Source organism: Saccostrea cucullata, unplaced genomic scaffold (assembly GCF_032062105.1).
Source record: "Saccostrea cucullata isolate Sc308-1 unplaced genomic scaffold, CSIRO_AGI_Scuc_v1 ctg3815, whole genome shotgun sequence".
NCBI lineage: Eukaryota > Metazoa > Mollusca > Bivalvia > Ostreida > Ostreidae > Saccostrea > Saccostrea cuccullata.
In genome coordinates this window covers 1-19,752 of record NW_026932363.1, presented here as the reverse complement: position 1 = coordinate 19,752, position 19,752 = coordinate 1, and the positions used below count along the sequence as shown (strand labels likewise).

The following is a 19,752-nucleotide window of genomic DNA, read 5'->3' as shown; positions in this document are numbered from 1 at the left end:
TTTTAATATTCTATTAATAATTTATTTTTCACTCGTTTTTAAGATATGTGAAAACAAAAAAAAGAAAGAGCTTCGCGTATGATTTGAACTCTTTCCATAGTGCAGGGTTTGGTCCAAGACCGACCGCTTCAACCACTACGCTACAAAGTATGCATTATCAACGTCTGTCGGTGTGATTTAAATGAACGGGTTTGTTGAAGCATACATTTTTTCAGAAATTTTCGTTTTTCATATAGAATGGGTTCAGATTCCATTTTTTTTTTTGACAAATGAAATAGATTTCACTTTTACCTTTCCATCATTTAAGCATTAACGAAGAATGGAGACTTGACCCATTCATGTTCAAAATTCATTTTTATAGCTCTACATGTATATAGTAAACCCATTTTCAAAACCATTTTCCACTAAATATTCTTAACTGTCAACTTTGAAATAAAGCTTATCAAATGGTAAGTCGTTCAGTAAAATTAAATAATAAAATGCTTTGAATATGACATTACTGAGAACATGCTTTTAGAAAAATATAACTTTTCTGTGAATTTTGAAAATTGAGAAACAATTTGTCTCAAAGAGGGGGATTGTCCACGCCTTATACGCCCTCTTTCTTTTGAAAATTCCCACTATGTATTCCAATAAGGAAAAGGCATTCAAACAAATTTAGAAACAAGTTTTTTAAAAATGTGATTTATTCTTGGTTTAATATCTTTTATGTGTTTTCATACTTTCATAAAGCGTTATGACTTACTTATCCGGAAAACAACATTTTTCGCTGAACAGTTTTAGTATCTAGGATTAAGTAAAACAGCATCGCTAAAACGTTTGAAATGTGCGACATTATCGAGAGACAAATAAGTTACCATTAGATTATGATTTAGAAAAATACACGTGCGGGAGTCAAAATGTCAACAGACTTGAGAGAACCTTCTCTGAAGAACTTAACAGGGAAGAAATATGGAAGATTAAATCCTAAACAACATCAGGTAGGTGTGACATTCATTTCAGCGAAGAAAAGTCGCTGTCCACTTCATCGTCCATGGATTTTATCTGACGAGAGAAGATGTCAGGGTGATTTTAGACACAGACAGGTTTATTCTCTTTAGAGAAGTGGAAGGCTTTCGCCTACTTCCTTGACTTCTCTAAAGAAAATAAGACAGGTTCAATGGCCTACAGTCAGTAAGTTTAGCTACGTAGCTAGAATTACCCCATAAGATTTTAAATATACTTCAGTGCAACTTTTTACTATTTTGATACACATTTCATGATCACAAACCTTTAAATCCGTCTCTACAAGCAATAAACTCGCTTGAATTTGAATTTTCTGCAATCCATCAGACAATTCAAATCAAGCTTTTGTATCGCTTGTAGAAATGATTAAAGGGTTGGGAGATGGATAAAATATACAGATTGGTTAAATAATGTGTCTAGAATTATAGGGAGTGAAAGGTAGATGATTTACTAATGAGGGAAAGTGGAGAAATATTCTACCAAACAGTGGGAAAAAAATCGTGCTGTAAATTGCACATTTTTTGCATTACGGGATCTGTAGCGTTATGGCTGAAGACAAGTGCATGTACAGTATATAAAACTATAACGCTACAGTTCTGCAGCTAATTTTTATGTGAACTTTTGTAGTCACTTTGAGAACCAAGTTATTTATGAGTCATGTCCAAAGGTTACTCAGAAACAGTTTCTTATGAATCAATTGACAGTATATGCCAGTAATCCTCATGTTCTCTTCACCAAGATGTTATTGCTATACCTTACAGCGCAAGTGAAACTTGTCATTTTTGAAAGAAATTGATAATACATGTACGAGGGGTTATCAAAAAGTTCGTTGACTGAGGCTATAAAATTAGTACAGTCAATTCTCGAATTATCGCCATTCGATTCATCGCCATTTTCGCAATACCACCATGATTTCCAAAGAACGTTTTTCCTGCTATATAAAATTCTCTTTATAACGCCAGAGTAGCATACCGCCATCCGCCACCCTGTTTTCATAACAAACATCCATTTTTAAGTGTCAATTTTCTCGATAAACCGCCACAGGTGCATGTGGTCGGAGAACTGCGGCTAATTGGTTGACGCTATCCCTGTTGTGAAGCATGCAAATCCAGACAAGGTGCATGCAATTAAATAAGAATTAAATAAACAATAATTTTAACATGAACAATTATAATAATTTTGTTTTCTGTTTAATAAAAATCATTTAGTCACGGCTTTGCCACGAAAGCGGTCGTTGTTTAAGTACACCGATAACAATATTATTTTGATGATCAACATTAACAATGATGCCATAAACAATGAATTTATTCAAGAATTCATTTTACATGTACATACCATCGGCAATATATCACGATGATCAATGATGATAGATGCAACATGGTTTTTTTTTTCAATATCAGACATGCACATTTACATGCAAACACATGTACTTGTCTTTATTTCATAACTGCACATTTTGTTTTAGCGAAATGGTACATAAAAAAAGTATTTCAAATTTAGAAATATGTTTTTATATTATACATGTACATGTAATAATAAGAATAGAAATGCTAAATGGTATTTCTAAGAACAGTAACTTCTTCTTTCCTAAAAGATGGAAAATTCAATTCATCTACAAAATTGTTATACCGCCATGTTTTCTAAATTACAAAAGGTGATGGTTTATCGAGAATTAACTGTACTATGTTGTCTGAGCATACAAAATTTATAAGGAACATAAAACAACAAAAAATAAAGAAAAGTTGAAATTTTAGCTTGATATGTTCATTATTTCCCAAATTATTATAAAACAAAAACGACATCATTTGATCACCTGGCGCCAGCACCGCTTAGTTTCATGATGTCAGACAACATCATTTTTCAATGTCCGCTTCTTCTATCTCGTGCACTTATTTTGATGAGAATCCCTTGAGCTGAGTAAGGACTTCAACCCGTCTTGTTTTTATGATTTAACAATGTCATCAGTGAACAGCAGCTTTCAATGCATATATCATTGCAAATGGATTTATACATTGGGAGAGATCTACGCTTGATTGTGCCAGCATATTTTGTTTTTTGGACTTCAATATAGCTAACACATGATAAACCTCATTATTTGACGTGATAGATTTTTCGAACCTTGATAACAATTCAACATTAATTTTGCATCCCTTTTCTCTCTGAATCTATTTTGGCATTAAAAACATGTAATCTGGATGCAATTTTTTTCTCCATAGCCAGTTTAAACATTTCCAGTTTTATAACAGTTTTTCCAGGGACAAAACTTTATAGAATGTTGGAAAATGAAACCCCTCCCCCCTTTTAACGCCATTTTCAAGGTAATATTTGTTTGGCTATTCCATGTAAACTTTAAAGTAAAATTTCATAGAACTTCCAGAATGAGGTAAAAATTCCAAATTTTATTGAACAATAGTGTCCCAGCATATATCTGAATTAACAGGATTTTTGGATGTCAAATGTTCAGATCAAAATAGTTTATCTTAGTTATGTTCCCCAAACGAAGTTGGGGAACATATTGTTTTTACTCTGTTTCTTATTATTATTTTTCTTCTTCCTGGGTACTTATTTGTCCGCGAATGATCTTGTAAACTGTTCATCTGATGTAGGTAAAATCTTCTTAGGGTAAGTAGACATGTTAAGTAGATTTGCAGAATCAAGGTCATTTTGCGCGCACGTGCTTGCCAGAGCGCGCACGTGCAACACGTGAAATGCCTGATATATTTAATATAGCCATAACTTTTACATTTTTTGATGAAATTCTTTGAAACTCATTATGTAAGGATATATTAATAGTGTATTTTATATGACAGTGTCAAATTAGCACGAACTCACGCGCATGCACGTGCGCTTCTCTCTGATTGGCTGAAACAAATATCTCAATATCTTAACTGTTTTTTGACGAAATGCAATGAAATTTAAAATATATGCATACTTTAGGATGTCCTACAATATGATATGTAACAATTGTCATGAAAACATGTGCATGCACGTGCACTGCAATCTGATTGGCTTAAACTTTAAATGGCTATAAGTCCTTTGATTTCCATAAAAACAGGATGGGATTTAGAACATAGACAGACATAATGGACTCTTACAAGAAGGTATGGTCCACATGCACATGCATGCAAGTGCGTGCACGTGCTCTTTGCTGTGATTGGCTGAAACAAAAATTTCAATATCTTTTTTGTTTTTTGACTAAATGCTATGAAATTTAAAACATAGGCATACTTTAGGATGTCCTACAATATATGATACATAAGAATTGTCATGAGAATACGCGCATGCACGTGTGCTGCAATCTGATTGGCTTAAACTTAAAATGGTTATAACTTCCTTGTTTTCCAACCAGACAGGATGGGATTTAGAATATAGATAGACATAATAAACTCCTACAAGACGGTATGGTCATCATGCACATGCTTGCACGTGCGTGCACGGGAAATGAGTAGAATTAAAAATACGTTTGAAAGTATATTTTTAATACTTTTGGATTAAATGCTTTGAAATAAAGTATATCAAAATACATAGATAGTGTAGACAAGATGATATGGTCATTACGCACATGCATTCACATGAGCACGCGTGCAATGCTAAAATTTAAATATATATTGTATTCTTCTGGAAAAACGATGTTTAAGTCTAAATTGCATAAAGTATGTCTTATTTAATAGAGCTTACAGGGAATATGGCACCAAAAGGGAGTTGGGGAGCGTTTGGGGAACATCTGTAACGGTCTCCGTTACAATTAGCCCTAGTTACACTTAGGCCGAAAAAACGTTGCTTTGGAGGTTGCCCTGCCTGGACATACCATTGCTTACAAAAACTTTACTAACTTATTTAAAAATAACATTTATGATTTGTGGTTTATTCTATAGATAGAAAAAATGATGATAACTAAATATTTTAAAATTCATTGATGTGTCAAATGCAGTTTTAATTTGATGGCGCTAGTCCACGAACTTTTTGATAGCCCAGCTTGTACATGATGTGTACTGAAATTGTTTTATTTAAACTTCAGCCACTTCAAGACCTAACAAAACCCCACATAGATTCATTCAATGCTCTGGTACATGGGGGATTAACTAGAGCAGTACAGGTATGTATGAATTCCTTTATCTCATTAATTATGTATTTGGCTCATTTTAATATAAAGATGGATACACAAGCTTTTTATGATGAGAAGGTTAGAAAATACATAGTTTTGCATATTGCAGAAATAAATGTTACATACGAAAGTGAAGACTTTACATATTCCTGAATATTAGTACACATATTAATTAAAGTAATTAGTAATTAAAGTACTGTGCATACAGCAAGATGTTCTCCATACGTTTTTTTCAGTTTGCATATTTATCTTTGACATTATTTAAAAATACAGAAATAAAAATTTTCTCATTTTAGACGATTCCACTTGTGGAGTTTGCCTTGCCAAATGGAGACCGGGTCACACTTAAAATGCTGGTAAGATTTTGATAAAACAGGGTGGATGGGGATGGGTTGCATTATTCTTCTGATTTTTAGCTCTACTGGTCAGAGACCAGAAGAGCTTATGCGATAGTAAGGTGTCCGTCGTCCGTCCGTCTGTCTGTCTGTCCGTCTGTAAACAATTTTTCAAAACGCTACTCCTCCTACAGTTTTGGTCTGGTTTCAATATAACTTGGCACACAAGTAGACTACACTAAGATACATAAAATAGTGCATCGGTTTTTGATTTCGATGAACGGTGTTGCTATGGTTACTAAAAATAGAATTTTCTTTGAAATTCCTTTAAAACGCTACTCCTCCTACAGTTTTGATTTGATTTCCATATTACTTGGCACACAAGTAGACTACACTAAGATACATAAAATAGTGCATCGGTTTTTGATTTCGATGAACGGTGTTGCCATGGTTACTAAAAATAGAATTTTCTTTGAAATTCCTTTAAAATGCTACTCCTCCTACAGTTTTGATTTGATTTCAATATTACTTGGCACACAAGTAGACTATACTAAGATACATTAAATAGTGCATTGGTTTTTGATTTCGATGAACAGTGTTGCCATGGTTACTAATAATAGAATTTTCTTTGAAATTCCTTTAAAATGCTACTCCTCCTACAGTTTTGATTTGATTTCAATATTACCTGGCACACAAGTAGACTATACTAAGATATATAAAATAGTGCATTGGATTTTACTTTCGATGAACGATGTTGCCATGGTTACTCAAAATTGAATTTTCTTTGAAATTCCTTTAAAACGCTAGTCATCCTACAGTTTTGGTCTGATGGCAATGGCTTCTTTTCTCATCCTTTGTTATAAGTACAAACCAGTAGAGCTACAGTCTCGACAGAGACTTCTGGTTTTTTTTACATTTATGTAATGTAAAAAGTATAATATGGCATGATTTTAATACATATAACATTTATTTTGGTAGGATGCCACAATATCGTGTCCAACAGTGGATTCTGGCAACAAATTTGCTCAGACGTTAAAAGTCTACCCAGCGGAGGTTGGTTTCTGATGCACACAACCATTCTTATTTGATCTCAGAATTATTCTTATGTAAAAAATAAAGATCAGAATTTAAGTTAATTAGTCTTCCATAAAGAATGATAGATATAAATGAAAATGAATGGTTATATATATTTTAATAGAGAAAGACTGTCATCAAAGAAAAAAAAAACTTTTATATTCTTATACCTGTACACTGTAGATGTTCATCTTTGGGTAATTTCAGTGTCGGGAGAGAGGCACCTCCTACTTAGGGAGTCTGTGTGATTATTTATCAATACTTCAGTGTGGTGTCTGATAATTTCAGTGTCGAGAGAGAGGCACCCCCTACTTAGTGAGCCTGAGTGATTATTTTTCTAAATACTTCAGTGTGGTGTCTGATAATTTCAGTGTCGAGAGCGAGGCACCTCCTACTTAGGGAGCCTTAACATTGGTATGCTATGGAAGCTGAATGGACGAGTCCAGGACACGGTGGAGAGAAAGATCGCGGACGTCCCAGTGATGGTCAAGGTCAGAGTCTAAATGTACAGTTTGACTTTATACAACTAGGAATACACTGTAAAATGTACATGAGTACCAGTTTTATTATCTCACCTGAACCGAAGGCTCAAGTGAGCTTTTCTGATCACATTTTGTCCGTCATCTGTCCGTCTAACTGTCCGTCTGTCCGTCCGTAAACTTTTCACATTTTCGACTTCTTCTTAAGAACCACTGGGCCAATTTTGACCAAACTTAGTACAAAGCATCCTTGGTTGAAGGGGAATTTAAATTGTTAAAATGAAGGGCCAAGTCCCTTCACAAGGGGAGATAATCAAGAAAAAGACAAAAATAGGGTGGGATCATTAAAAAATCTTCTTCTCAAGAACCACTGGGCCAGAAAAGCTGAAACTTATATGGAAGCATCCTGAGGTAGTATACATTCTAAATTGTTCAAATCATGACCCCCGGGGTTTGGGCGGGGCCACAACGGGGAATCAAAGTTTTACATAGAAATATATAGGAAAAATCTATAAAAATCTTCTTCTCAAGAACCACTGGGCCAGAAAAGCTGAAACTTATTTGGAAGCATCCTGGGGTAGTGTAGTTTCTAAATTGTTCAAATCATGACCCCCGGGGGTTGGGCGGTGCCACAATGGGGAATCAAAGTTTTAAATAGAAATATATAGGAAAAATCTTTAAAAATCTTCTTCTCAAGAACCACTGGGCCAGAAAAGCTGAAACTTATTTGGAAGCATCCTTGGGTAGTGTAGTTTCTAAATTGTTCAAATCATGACCCCCAGCGGTAGGGCGGGGCCACAATGGGGAATCAAAGTTTTACATAGAAATATATAGGAAAAATCTTTGAAAATCTTCTTCTCAAGAACCACTGGGCCAGAAAAGCTGAAACTTATTTGGAAGCATCCTGGGGTAGTGTAGCTTCTAAAGTGTTCAAATCATGACCCCCCGGGGGTAGGGCGGGGCCACAATGGGGAATCAAAGTTTTACATAGAAATATATAGGAAAAATCTTTGAAAATCTTCTTCTCAAGAACCACTGGGCCAGAAAAGCTGAAACTTATTTGGAAGCATCCTGGGGTAGTGTAGATTCTAAATTGTTCAAATCATGACCCCCCGGGGGTAGGGTTGGGCCACAATGGGGAATCAAAGTTTTACATAGAAATATATAGGAAAAATCTTTGAAAATCTTCTTCTCAAGAACCACTGGGCCAGAAAAGCTGAAACTTATGTGGAAGCATCCTGTGGTAGTGTAGATTTCAAATTGTCGAAATTATGATCAGTGGGGTAGGGTGGGGTCACAATATGTATTACAAGGGGGAAATCTAGAAAAGAACAGAATGGTCAAAGCTTCTCAGGTGAGCGATGTGGCCCATGGGCCTCTTGTTCTATAATTTACTGTCATTATAATGAAGACAAACAAGTTACTGGTAAAACTTTTTAGAATATTATCTTACTAAGAACAGTTTTTAACAATTTTCAAGAATAGATTCATTATTGTGAAATGTGTTGGTGCCAGAGTATGGGTTGGATTAAAAAAAACCATTTAAATCCTAAGTCCAAACATTTGCCACTTTATTGGTACAAGAAAAAAAACACGTTGGAATACAATTTTATTTATCATAAACTCTTCAAAAAAAGAAACGCATAGTAGGAACAATGCCCTGAAAAATGTATGATAGTTTTGCCATACCTTTTATTTTAAGATGAATATGATATATTTGAGTGAAATGCTTGATTTTTAATGCAATTGTTAACTTTACAGCTATTCTACAAGTCTCATAGACAAAAAAACCTGATTTTGCAAAATTTCCCCCCAAATTTTGATCTGAATTTTCATTTGTTGAATTCTGATGCAATTCCTTCAGGTACAAAGGGGCTTTCAAAAGCGGGGGTCTAAATATTTTGAATCTGGTTTTATCTGAAAATTGACGCTTCCTAAAAGTGCTGCAACTGAATGTTGCATAGCACAGAAAGGAAAATGGGCGACTGGAAGCAGGGGCACCGCAATCTACAATTGCAAGAGGTTTTGATGTTATGCACAGCGCCATGTCTAACCTATAAAACATAAACCATTAACATCGAACACCCAGTGTTCGCAAAAAATACGGAAGACTACGTGTGACATCAGCAGCATAGCATCACTTCAGAGGATTACGTAATTTGCATGAATGTAAGGCAATGACATCATCTAAAGCATTAACAATCCCTGAACTGCACAGATCATCTAACAAGACCGATTTCAGTTGACTATGAATTATTGCAAAGAGGATTATTCATGCCATAGTTCCGACCCTACAACACCCCAAATATTGACTTTAAAGATCTGAGATCAATTGAGTATGACCACAGCATCACCGATGAACATTTTGGTTTAGCTACTAGTCCAGAATGTTTATCTGAAAGCCTCTTATTTGTTTAAGAGTGCTGGTGCTTTGTAATGAATGTTAGATAACTGCCTCCAGGACGTTAACAAAGTTGGTGGTGGTAGTGTAATGATATGGAAAATGGTATCATAAGAAAGTAAGATTGATTTGGTTCAAATTAAATGGACTTTGATGGAAAAAGGTACATGTACTCTAACCATGTTCTACATACACATGTCTATTCAATTTAGCCTCATCCTAGAGCCATTTTGCAATCTTACAATACACAGTCACATCACACTCGTTTGATACCCCCATTCTTGCAAAGCAACAGCAACCTGTTTCTGACACAGTCATCTAAATCACTAGATTTAATCCAAATTAAGCAGCATTGGACAAAATGTATTGACATGATTTGTCAAATACAATCGCATCCCCAGACTCTGCAACAGCTGACCAAAGCTCTACATTTGGAGTGGGAGAGTATTTCTGTACAGTTTTCATTACACAAATTTGCTTCCATTAGATGCCGTTTCTGGCTATTATTTGTGTCTGCAGGGGGCATACCAGATATTGATCTTTAATGACCTTAAACTGTCTATTATTTTAAAATTCTTGAGTAATTATGACATTTAGATAGTATTCCTGTTACTTAACCACATTTCTGTTTTATCAATACATCATTTTACTAAATAATCTTTATGTTCAATGTGTCACTAAAATTCTACTATGCGTTTCTTTTTTTTGAAGAGTACAGTATGGCATTATATCAGAATATCAGTATTATTGCTCAGCCTTATAAAAGACCCATATTAAATGATCGTCACTGTCTTATATGAAAAAAAATTATTTTTGAAGTCTGATGTTTGTAACCTGAAAGGGTTAAGTCCCAAAGATTTGGTACGAAGAGGGGAAGAGGCTGAGGTAAGGGAAGTAACTCCAGTCTGGAACACGATTAGTTTCTTATAAAATAGTGATCATATCATTACTTCAATACTTGTATGTTGCTAGAAAAAAATATTCTGAAAGATATACAAAGATATATATGTATAGAGGTGAAATTTGTGTAAATTCTTTGATTTATATAGTTATTTATGTCTCTCATTTACTGTTTTACAGGAGATGGGAGGCTACTTTATATGTAATGGTATCGAGAAAATCATCCGCATGTTGATCATGCCCAGGAGGAACTTTGTAAGTGGTGAATGGAGAAAAGCAAATTTTAATTTATGAATAAAAAATATAACACAAGATAATGTAAATTTATTGACTGAAAAAACATATAACAGGCTAAAGGGTGTATCTGACAGTAAAATACACATCAGCCAAATGTGACTGTATGTATTTTCAACTTTTCATTTGTATGTGTACATCAGAATGAAGATTTGTATTTCTTTAAATCATTTTTAACAAGCAATTTTTGTTCACAGCCCACATGTATGATAAGGCCATCATGGAAGAACAGGGGCAGTCAGTACACAGAATATGGGGTGTCACTACGCAGTGTAGGGGAAGACAACATTGGAGTGGTAAGGTCAAAAACAGGGGGTGGGGGGGTGGGGTGGGGAAACAACATTGGAGTGGTAAGGTCAAAAACAGGGGGGGGGGGAACAACATTGGAGTGGTAAGGTCAAAAACGGGGTATGGAACGCCGTCACTGCCTTATAGCAGAACACTGCGATTGCATTGCGTCAACCTTCCATTACATTATGTCATCTCTTTGTGACATTTATTAACACTACTATTGCATTATCTCAACTTTCTATAACATTAGGTCAACTCTTTATGACATTTACACACACTACTATTACATTGCGACAACTTTCTTTTACATTATGTTAACTTTCTTATGACATTTACTAACACTTCAATTATATTGCATCAATCTTTCATTGCATTATATCAGCTCTTTGTGACATTATGTCAAAAGATTTTTACGTGGTGTTAAGATACATTTATATAATTTCAACTCAGTATTACATTATGTGCATTCTCTACTATTTGGTCTAAGTAGTTCATTACATGATGTGAATTTATCTTAATTTGATATCAAGTCGCTATGATACGATGTCAGAATTTCATTACATGATGTCAAAAAATTATCACATGAGGTCAATTCTTTTACTACCTTATGTCATCAATATGCAACATGACGACGTGAATCAATTTCATGATGTGAATTTGCCCTTACTTTTTAACAAATCGTTATTACGTTATGTCATTGTATCTTTACAATGTGTCAAAAATGCTCAGCCTCTTGTCAGAATACGTGTATCTTAGGCTTTTTCATATTGATCAGGTGTGGAAAGCTCATGTTATACTGTGCGCACTCTTCTACATTATGTCGATTCACTATTACGTTATGCGAACACGGGTATCCCCGGCCTTTATATGAGCATAACGTATTTTCCGCTTTCCGCATGCAGGCACTAAAAATGGCGGGAAAGAAAACAGTCATAGAAGAAATTCTCGGCGATTTGGGAATGGCATATTAAATGAAAACATAAAGCGACAAATGATTGACAATCTTGAAACGTGCAGCGCAAAGCCTTCAAACTGCGACTGTGAATTACTTTCAATGGCGTTTACTTTAATCTGATAATCAAATAAATCAAATATTATGAGTCGAGCAGCATTTTTTTTTTATTTTCATATTGAATTTTTTTTTTATAGAAGTCTTAAACTTCTTATCTTATTAAGAACATTGTCATATGTTTTTATCAGTCTCTACCTCTCCTTTTTATTTTAAAAAGTGTTAACACACCGTATAACAAACGTGCAACGGTGGGTTGGGGGTTGGGGGCAGGAATCCCGTCATTCCATCTTTAGTGACCAAAATATACATAAGATTAATAAATTTATTGGTTTTACTTTGTAGGACATTGCATAAGATTAGCTGAATTAAGTTGAAAACTTTTTTTCTATAAAACTATAAAGCCTAAGAGCTTCTCTCTCTCCCCCCCCTTTGGTCTCCAACCATATACCGTCCCCCTTCCTTGTTCAAGATTCCCATATCCGTCACTGATATGTGCCCATGCATGCTTGCTAAGGCATATTCAACTGATTTAGACTGATATATAGATTTTTGTAATAGAATTCTGGCACTGGAATGGTTGAAAAAATTACTAATTCAATTGACGTAGCATCTTCTTTGAAGGGGAGGTCAGCCAGAAAAAAAAAATTCTACTCGAAACAAAAAACAGTCCTAATTTTTTTTCTTCAAGTATACTACATTACCTGTAGTGGACTATACTTCAAGAAAAAGTGGGGATGGGGCTGTGCTTTCCAAGAACATTACATTTTCTATAGTAAAGTTATATATGGAAAAGAGGGGGGGTGATATTATGTGCCTGAAATTCGTCCTAATCAATGAGGAGCCCCCCCCCCCCCCCCCCCCCTTTCTCTTACCAGTCATTAAAACACGGTCGTCAACATTCATTATATACCAGATATACAGCTTTGAGATAATGAAAATGTATTTTTACATCATGTAATGAACTTTTGGAATAAACATGATGAAGAGTTAACACAATGTAAAGATGTTTATAAATCACATTAGAAAAGGTTGACATAACGTAATTATATATCCACATCACGGAATGGAGTTCTGACATAATGTAATAAAGTGTTGATATAATATAAAGATATGTTCACATTATGTTATACACTTTTTACACCACGTAATAAAGCACTGACATGAAGGTAAGATGTGTTCACCTAACATCATGATGCTCCCGACGTATAATAAAGATAAATCCATATCACGTAATAATGCTTTGATATAACAGAAGTATACACTCTCAAAAAGGAATGGATTTTTGACTTTATGTAATGATAAATTTAATTATAAAACAGAATTTGCTTGACGTAATGCAATTTTGACCTCGCATATTAAAGAAATGAAATGATGTAAAGAAACATTCATTTCACGTAATAAAGTTTTAACACAATGTAAACACATAATCACTTAACAAAATGGATATTTTACTTCAAGTTATGAAGTGCTGACATAATAAAAGAATGTATTTACTTCATGTAATGCAGCATTGAAATGATGTTAAGATATTTTCACATCATATCATAAAAAATGACATAACATAAAGATATGTTCACATCACGTAATGATAAATTGACATAATAAATGCAAAGTTGTATGCTATAAGGCAGTGATGGCATTCCATAGGGGGGTGGCAACATTGGAGTGGTAAGGTCAAAAACAGGGGGGAACAACATTGGAGTGGTAAGGTCAAAAGCAGGGGGGGGGAAAACAACATTGAAATGGTAAGGTCAAAAACAGGGGGGGGGGCAACATTGGAGTGGCAAGGTCAAAAACAGGGGGGGGGCAACATTGGAGTGGTAAGGTCAAAAACAGGGAGGGTGTAACAACATTGGAGTGGTAAGGTCAAAAACAGGGGAACAACATTGGAGTGGTAAGGTCAAAAACAGGGGGGGGGGACAACATTGGAGTGGTAAGGTCAAAAACAAGGAGGAGTGAGAAAACATTTGGGGAGTGAGGGTTAAAAACAAGGGAAAAAACAGGTACTGGTAAGGTCAAAAATAGGGAGGTTGGGACAGCATTGGAGTGGTAAGGTCAAAAACAGGGAGGGGTTAGACAACATTGGAGAGGGGAGTGGAGGGTCAAAAGAGGGAGGAGTGAGAAAACATTTTGGGGGTGAGGTCAAAAACAAGGAAAAACAGGTAGTGGTAAGGTAAAAAATAGGGAGGTTGGGACAACAGTAGGAGTGGTGGGTGGGGGTTAAGGTCATGAGGAGGGGGGAGGACCTGCCATTCATATGTAAATCTCAAACTCTTTACTTTATTATATACCTAATGTGTATCACTCAATCTTACTGTTGATTTTACGCTATCATGTGACATCGTGATCCGACTTTCCGGATCACCACACTGTAGTTTTCTGAATCCATATCACCACTCTTTGAAACTGATGATGTAGTACACAGAAACATGACGTTATTTTTCTTGTGCGTTAGAAAGTCCCTTGTTATTATGCTTTGTTTTATGGATAAATATTACCCAATTGATCTTTAAGTTTTTATTTTGCTATATTTGGCTTGTTATAAAGGGGTATATAATAAATTTATCATTATATTAGTAACTTGATCCATAGAGCCGTATCACGTCTCGTTCACAGACGCAGATCATCAGATCAAACTCGGCGCTTTGTGTCTCGTTAGATCTAATGATCCGCACCTGTCTACTCGACGTGATACGGCACTTCGGATCAAGTTACTGTTATAATAATGAATGAGATTATGTGTTCCATTTAAAGCTTTATTTTTATTGTAGAATAATGTCCTACACTACCTGTCCAATGGAATGGCCACGCTGTGTTTTAGTCACCTTAAAGAAATGTTCTTTGTACCAGTCATAATTATCCTTAAGGTAATAGGTTCACTAAAAACTTCAAGAATAGTTTCTAGTAGGTCAAATTTGATAGCTTTGAGTAAAAAAAATGTTTCATAAAAGTAAACATTGAAGATATTAGCAGATCTAGATCTGAAGACAAATCAATATCAATAAGTATACTTGTAAACACATTATGCGCACTTTATTCAGTCATGGGAATGGTTGGAGTTATGTTGATGGATATTTTTAACGATAATATTGCAGTCTTTGACAGTACATTTAAGTTGCCTAGAAACAGAAATGCTATAATTCTATAAATTTGTAGGGTCTCACACAATGTGACAGATAAATTTATTTACGACCAACTGACCAGGGATAAAGAACAAGACTCATTTTACAAAGGGTAAGAGGAGAAAGTGTATTTCTTGTTACACTGGGAAAATAAATATATAAAGTATGCAACTAGGTTAAGGACTCCCATTAATTACATTGGCCTATGCAGAGGTTCAGAAAGACAATTGTGATGTCACTTTAAGACTATACAAATCTATTTTGGCAAATAAATACTAATGTTCTTTTTCATACACAGTTGTGTGATAGCCATGTTGCGACATGCTCTATCAGAAAATCTGACCACACAGAAAACAGTACTGAAATACATAGGGGAGTTATTCAGAGTCAAACTCAGTCTGCCTGAGTGGTACTCAGATGAGGAAGTAGGGAGTACATGCTGAAGTGAGTTCTTAGTGCTAATGTAATTTCATTATTATAAGTAAATACTGTAGATTCCTAAATATACGCGTGGAATTAATTATTGCGTAATTTCGCAAGAAGCACCAAACACAAAATTTAATTATTCGCCTTTATTTTTATGGTGCTGAAATGTATGTTAAAACTTCAGAAACCGTCCATTCGTGAAAATTCTTATTCTTGCGACTTGCTGTTGAAGAGCCCATTCGCGATAAAAAGTACTCGCGAAATATGAGGAATCTACAGTAGCCTGACAAAAAATTTTGATACTGTATGTTAGTGTCTTTTAGTCTTAAGTTTTCTTGCTTTCATTACTTGATTTCTTTTGTAGACAAAGCGTATGTGTACATCTAGAAAACAATGTGGACAAGTTTAATCTTTTAATGTAAGTCTGCAAGCAGTGGAATACTTTGACTTAACAAGAATTCATGTGAATTTTACCAAATCAGTGTCTTCTTTATAGCATTTAGTTCTTTTCTTCCAAACTTTTTAGAGAACAACAAACACGTACAAATCATTTTTTTTTTAAAAAACCTCTTATGTGGCTCATGTTTTTGATAGATACATAACTATTAAGCTATTTCATTGAGTTCTTTTTGTCTGTTTTAAAAATAATTTAATAAGTGTTTTTAATTTGATACATTTTAAAATTCTCTTAAGATACAGATTATATAACCAGAAAGCTTTTTGGATTTTCACTAGTTAAGGGGTTATTAGTATTTTGACTAGTTCAGAAATTATTTGCACTCTATTTTTTGGACTTCCTTTTCTGTAGATATATGACCAGAAAACTGTTTGCCTTTGCTAAGGGGAGTGTGCAGCAGAGAGCGCTGACAATCCAATGTTCCAGGAGCTCTTACTGGGGGGTCAGTTGTATGGGATGATCCTTAAGGTAAGTAACGGTAGACATTTAACAGACTTCTTTGACTGCTCTTTCTAAATCAAATGTACGAAAAGTTTTGAAAATTATAGTTGGTAAGGATAAATATAAGGAAATCAAATTGACGTTGTTTTAACTTTGGTGATTGAAAAATTGAAAACCACTAAGTTTCATCACCAGAGCAGAAAGTAGAGTGGAATAGAATGTAATTGAGCAACCTTTCTGAGAACAGTACTGATATGAGAATAAACAGAAACAGAGAAATGCACATGTTGAAATTCAGGAGAATTGTTCAAAGTCCCTTTTTTAAACATGACTAGCCATACAGTAAACAGAGAAATGCCAAAAAAAAAATACAGTAACGAAAAATGACTTTTAAGTACATGTACATTTAAAAATATCACATAAATTGTAGAAACATTTTTACCAGCCAGGATATAAACATAAAAAAAATATATATATACTCTTGTACTTCTTATCAGATGCAAGAATTTATGTAATGTCATTAAAAAATGAAATACAAGTAGTTTCACCTTCCATGTGTATTACCATAGCAGAAATGTGATTTTATTTTGATTGTCTGTCCAATTTTAGAAATTTTAGAAGCACAATAACTGAATGATTTTCTCTTGGGAACCTCTCATTAGAGTTGTCAGTAGACACCCTGCTTTTTAGGGACATGATTTCATTTTGACAATGTTGATGACAACAAATTACACTCACTTTTCAGGAAAAGTTGCATGATTGGATGGTGTCAGTCAAAAATTCAATTGAAAGAAATGCCAAAAATTACAAAGAGCGGGAATATCTCTTAACTGAATGTAAGTATTGAGGAGTGTGGCAGAAATATCTCAAACCTGAATATGAATATTAAGATGTCTAACAGAAATATCTCATAACCGAATGTGAGTATTGAGTTGTCTGACAGAAATATCTCATGAAGGAATGTAAGTATTGAGTTGTCTGACAGAAATATCTTATATTAACTGAATGTGAATATATAGATATCTGATAGGATTTGAAAAATGATCAACAATGCAGGTTTGTTAGTTGAGAGGAAAAAGAAGACAAATATACCAAATTAATTGAATTCTGAACTTCTTATCATTTCAGTGACCATGAATGATGCTTTAAGACACACAGTAAATATAACCAAGGCAATGGAATATTTTATGGCAAGTGGCTCAATTATTTCCAAGAGTGGACTTGGTTTGATGCAAGTAAGTTCATTAAAAATTTAATTAACATAGGGGGGTGGGGGTTGGGGGATGGTGAGCAGTATATTTAGACTCTGTGATTTATTAGAGCAGAAATATGGCAAGTTAGAGACTACTGCTATTTTCTTGGTTTTTTTTCAGGCCACTGGTTTGACTGTGGTGGCAGACAAGCTGAACTTCTTCAGGTACATCTCACATTTCCGCTGTGTACACAGAGGGTCGTTCTTCAGTGAGATGAGAACAACAGCCGTTCCCTAAACTTCTCCCAGAGGCTTGGGGTAGGGAGCACAGTGCTTCAATATCTCAAATACCATGGATAATTAAACTGAATTTTTAAAAAATTTTACAACTGTTTCCTTTTTTATTTAAACTTTGACCATTGCAGGCTTTCCCTTTTTCCTGTACACACTCCAGATTAGTCCCTGTGGTCTGCTGAACCATCTCACAGCCCTAGCTGGGGTCAGTTTTTCTTTTCATTTACTTTCATAAAAAAATTTTTTCAATATGTTACTATCGGCCAACCAAAAAAAAATTTTTTAAAATCAAAATTTCTAGAGAGAAAGTCAATTTCATTTTGCAATATTTGTTTAAAATTTCTTAAACTTTGTTTTTGGGAGGCTGTTACCACACATTATAGTAATTCACATGTAGCTGACCTTTTTTCTCTCTGGGAACAACCCCATGTCATGCTCCAACAATGGGACAATGTCTCAGTGCTTTACAGTATTCCTAAAATGGGGGGATTCTGGGATACATTCCCGAAGATATTGCACAGAATGTGGAAAAAAAGGCTCAGGTTCATGAAGGTCAAAGGTCTAAAAAGGGTCAGTTTCACAATCAATCTTAAATAGCATTTGAAAAACAGAAGGGGTTTAAAGGAGTTGAAAAATTTTTATTGCTTTCATGTTGTTCAATTTTAAATGTAGGTGTTTTTGAAATAAATAATCTTTTTAAAATTTAAAAAAAAAAGGGAAATTTTTTTTCTGTAGATTGCTTTCCCGATCCTGATGCCAGGCCTTTAGTTTTTAAACCTTTTCCAGATCCCTCCAATGTCTGAGATTTGCCTGGTCCCCAAAACAAAGTTTGCCAGCCAGTTCCCAGGTTTTTACATCTTTACCAGCACTGCCCGAATGATTCGCCCTGTGTGGAACCTCGCAACAGACAATAAAGAATGGATAGGGACATTTGAACAGGTGTACATGGATATCTGTATTACCCCAGAAGAGGCCAAAAAGGGGTAAGTTTTAAAAAATGTCATGTTAAAATAAATGATGAAATTCAAAAAAGAAATAGGACTTTAATTGTCCTTCAGATATCTGCACACGTCAATTTCATTTCACACATTTGTAGGTAACAACCCACAGGGAGCTGAGTAAGTGGCCATGCTGTCTACCGTAGCACAGTTTACTCCATTCTCAGACTTTAACCAGAGCCCTAGAAACATGTATCAATGTCAGGTAAAAAATAGCATTATCTGGGTAACCCCATTTTCAGACTTCAACCAGATTTTTATGTTTGGGAAAAGGGATGGTATTCCAAAAAAAAACGTATCGGATATATCACGATTTTTTTCCCCCCAAAAATAAAAATAATACCAAAATTTTTACAAGCAATTTTTACAATGATTTTTAATGAATTGTCATTATTTTTCTTAAAAATATGTTAAAAAAAAAAATTTAACTTTTTTGAAATTTTAATGTCCATAAAATTAATCATGTTTTGGGTGGTAAGATGCCTTCTTTTACCTTTTTCAACATTTTTTAGACTTTCTATAATTGTAATTTGAAAGATTGAACAAATAAATGAAAAATTTCTGGACTTTTAATATGTACCTAAAAACCGGGATTTAGGTCTCCTTTTCACGAAAGATCACGCAACAAAAAATTGGTTGGTATACCAATGAAATCCACATCCCTTGCTGGAATATGTGTATCAGATTGGGAAAATAACAAAAATGTTCTCTTCTAGATGGGTAAAAACAAATAAATTACCCACATTTACTCATACAAATTAAAACCATTGTACAATAATCAGCAGGGCATTTATTTCAAAACTTTTCTCCTTTTAAGATGGGTAAGCAGACTTTTGGGCACCCCCCTTCATGCGCTGGACCATCGCTCGGGCAATAAGCTGTACAGACTTCAGACCCCTCAGTCTCCCGGGGGCGGCCAGTCATGT

The 19,752-nt window shown here is 34.7% G+C and overlaps 1 pseudogene; it reads left to right on the top strand.

The window, feature by feature from the left end:
* The first annotated feature begins 816 nt into the window (after nt 1-816).
* Nucleotides 817-19,745, top strand: LOC134234976 (DNA-directed RNA polymerase I subunit RPA2-like; annotated as a pseudogene).
* Nucleotides 19,746-19,752: the final 7 nt, after the last annotated feature.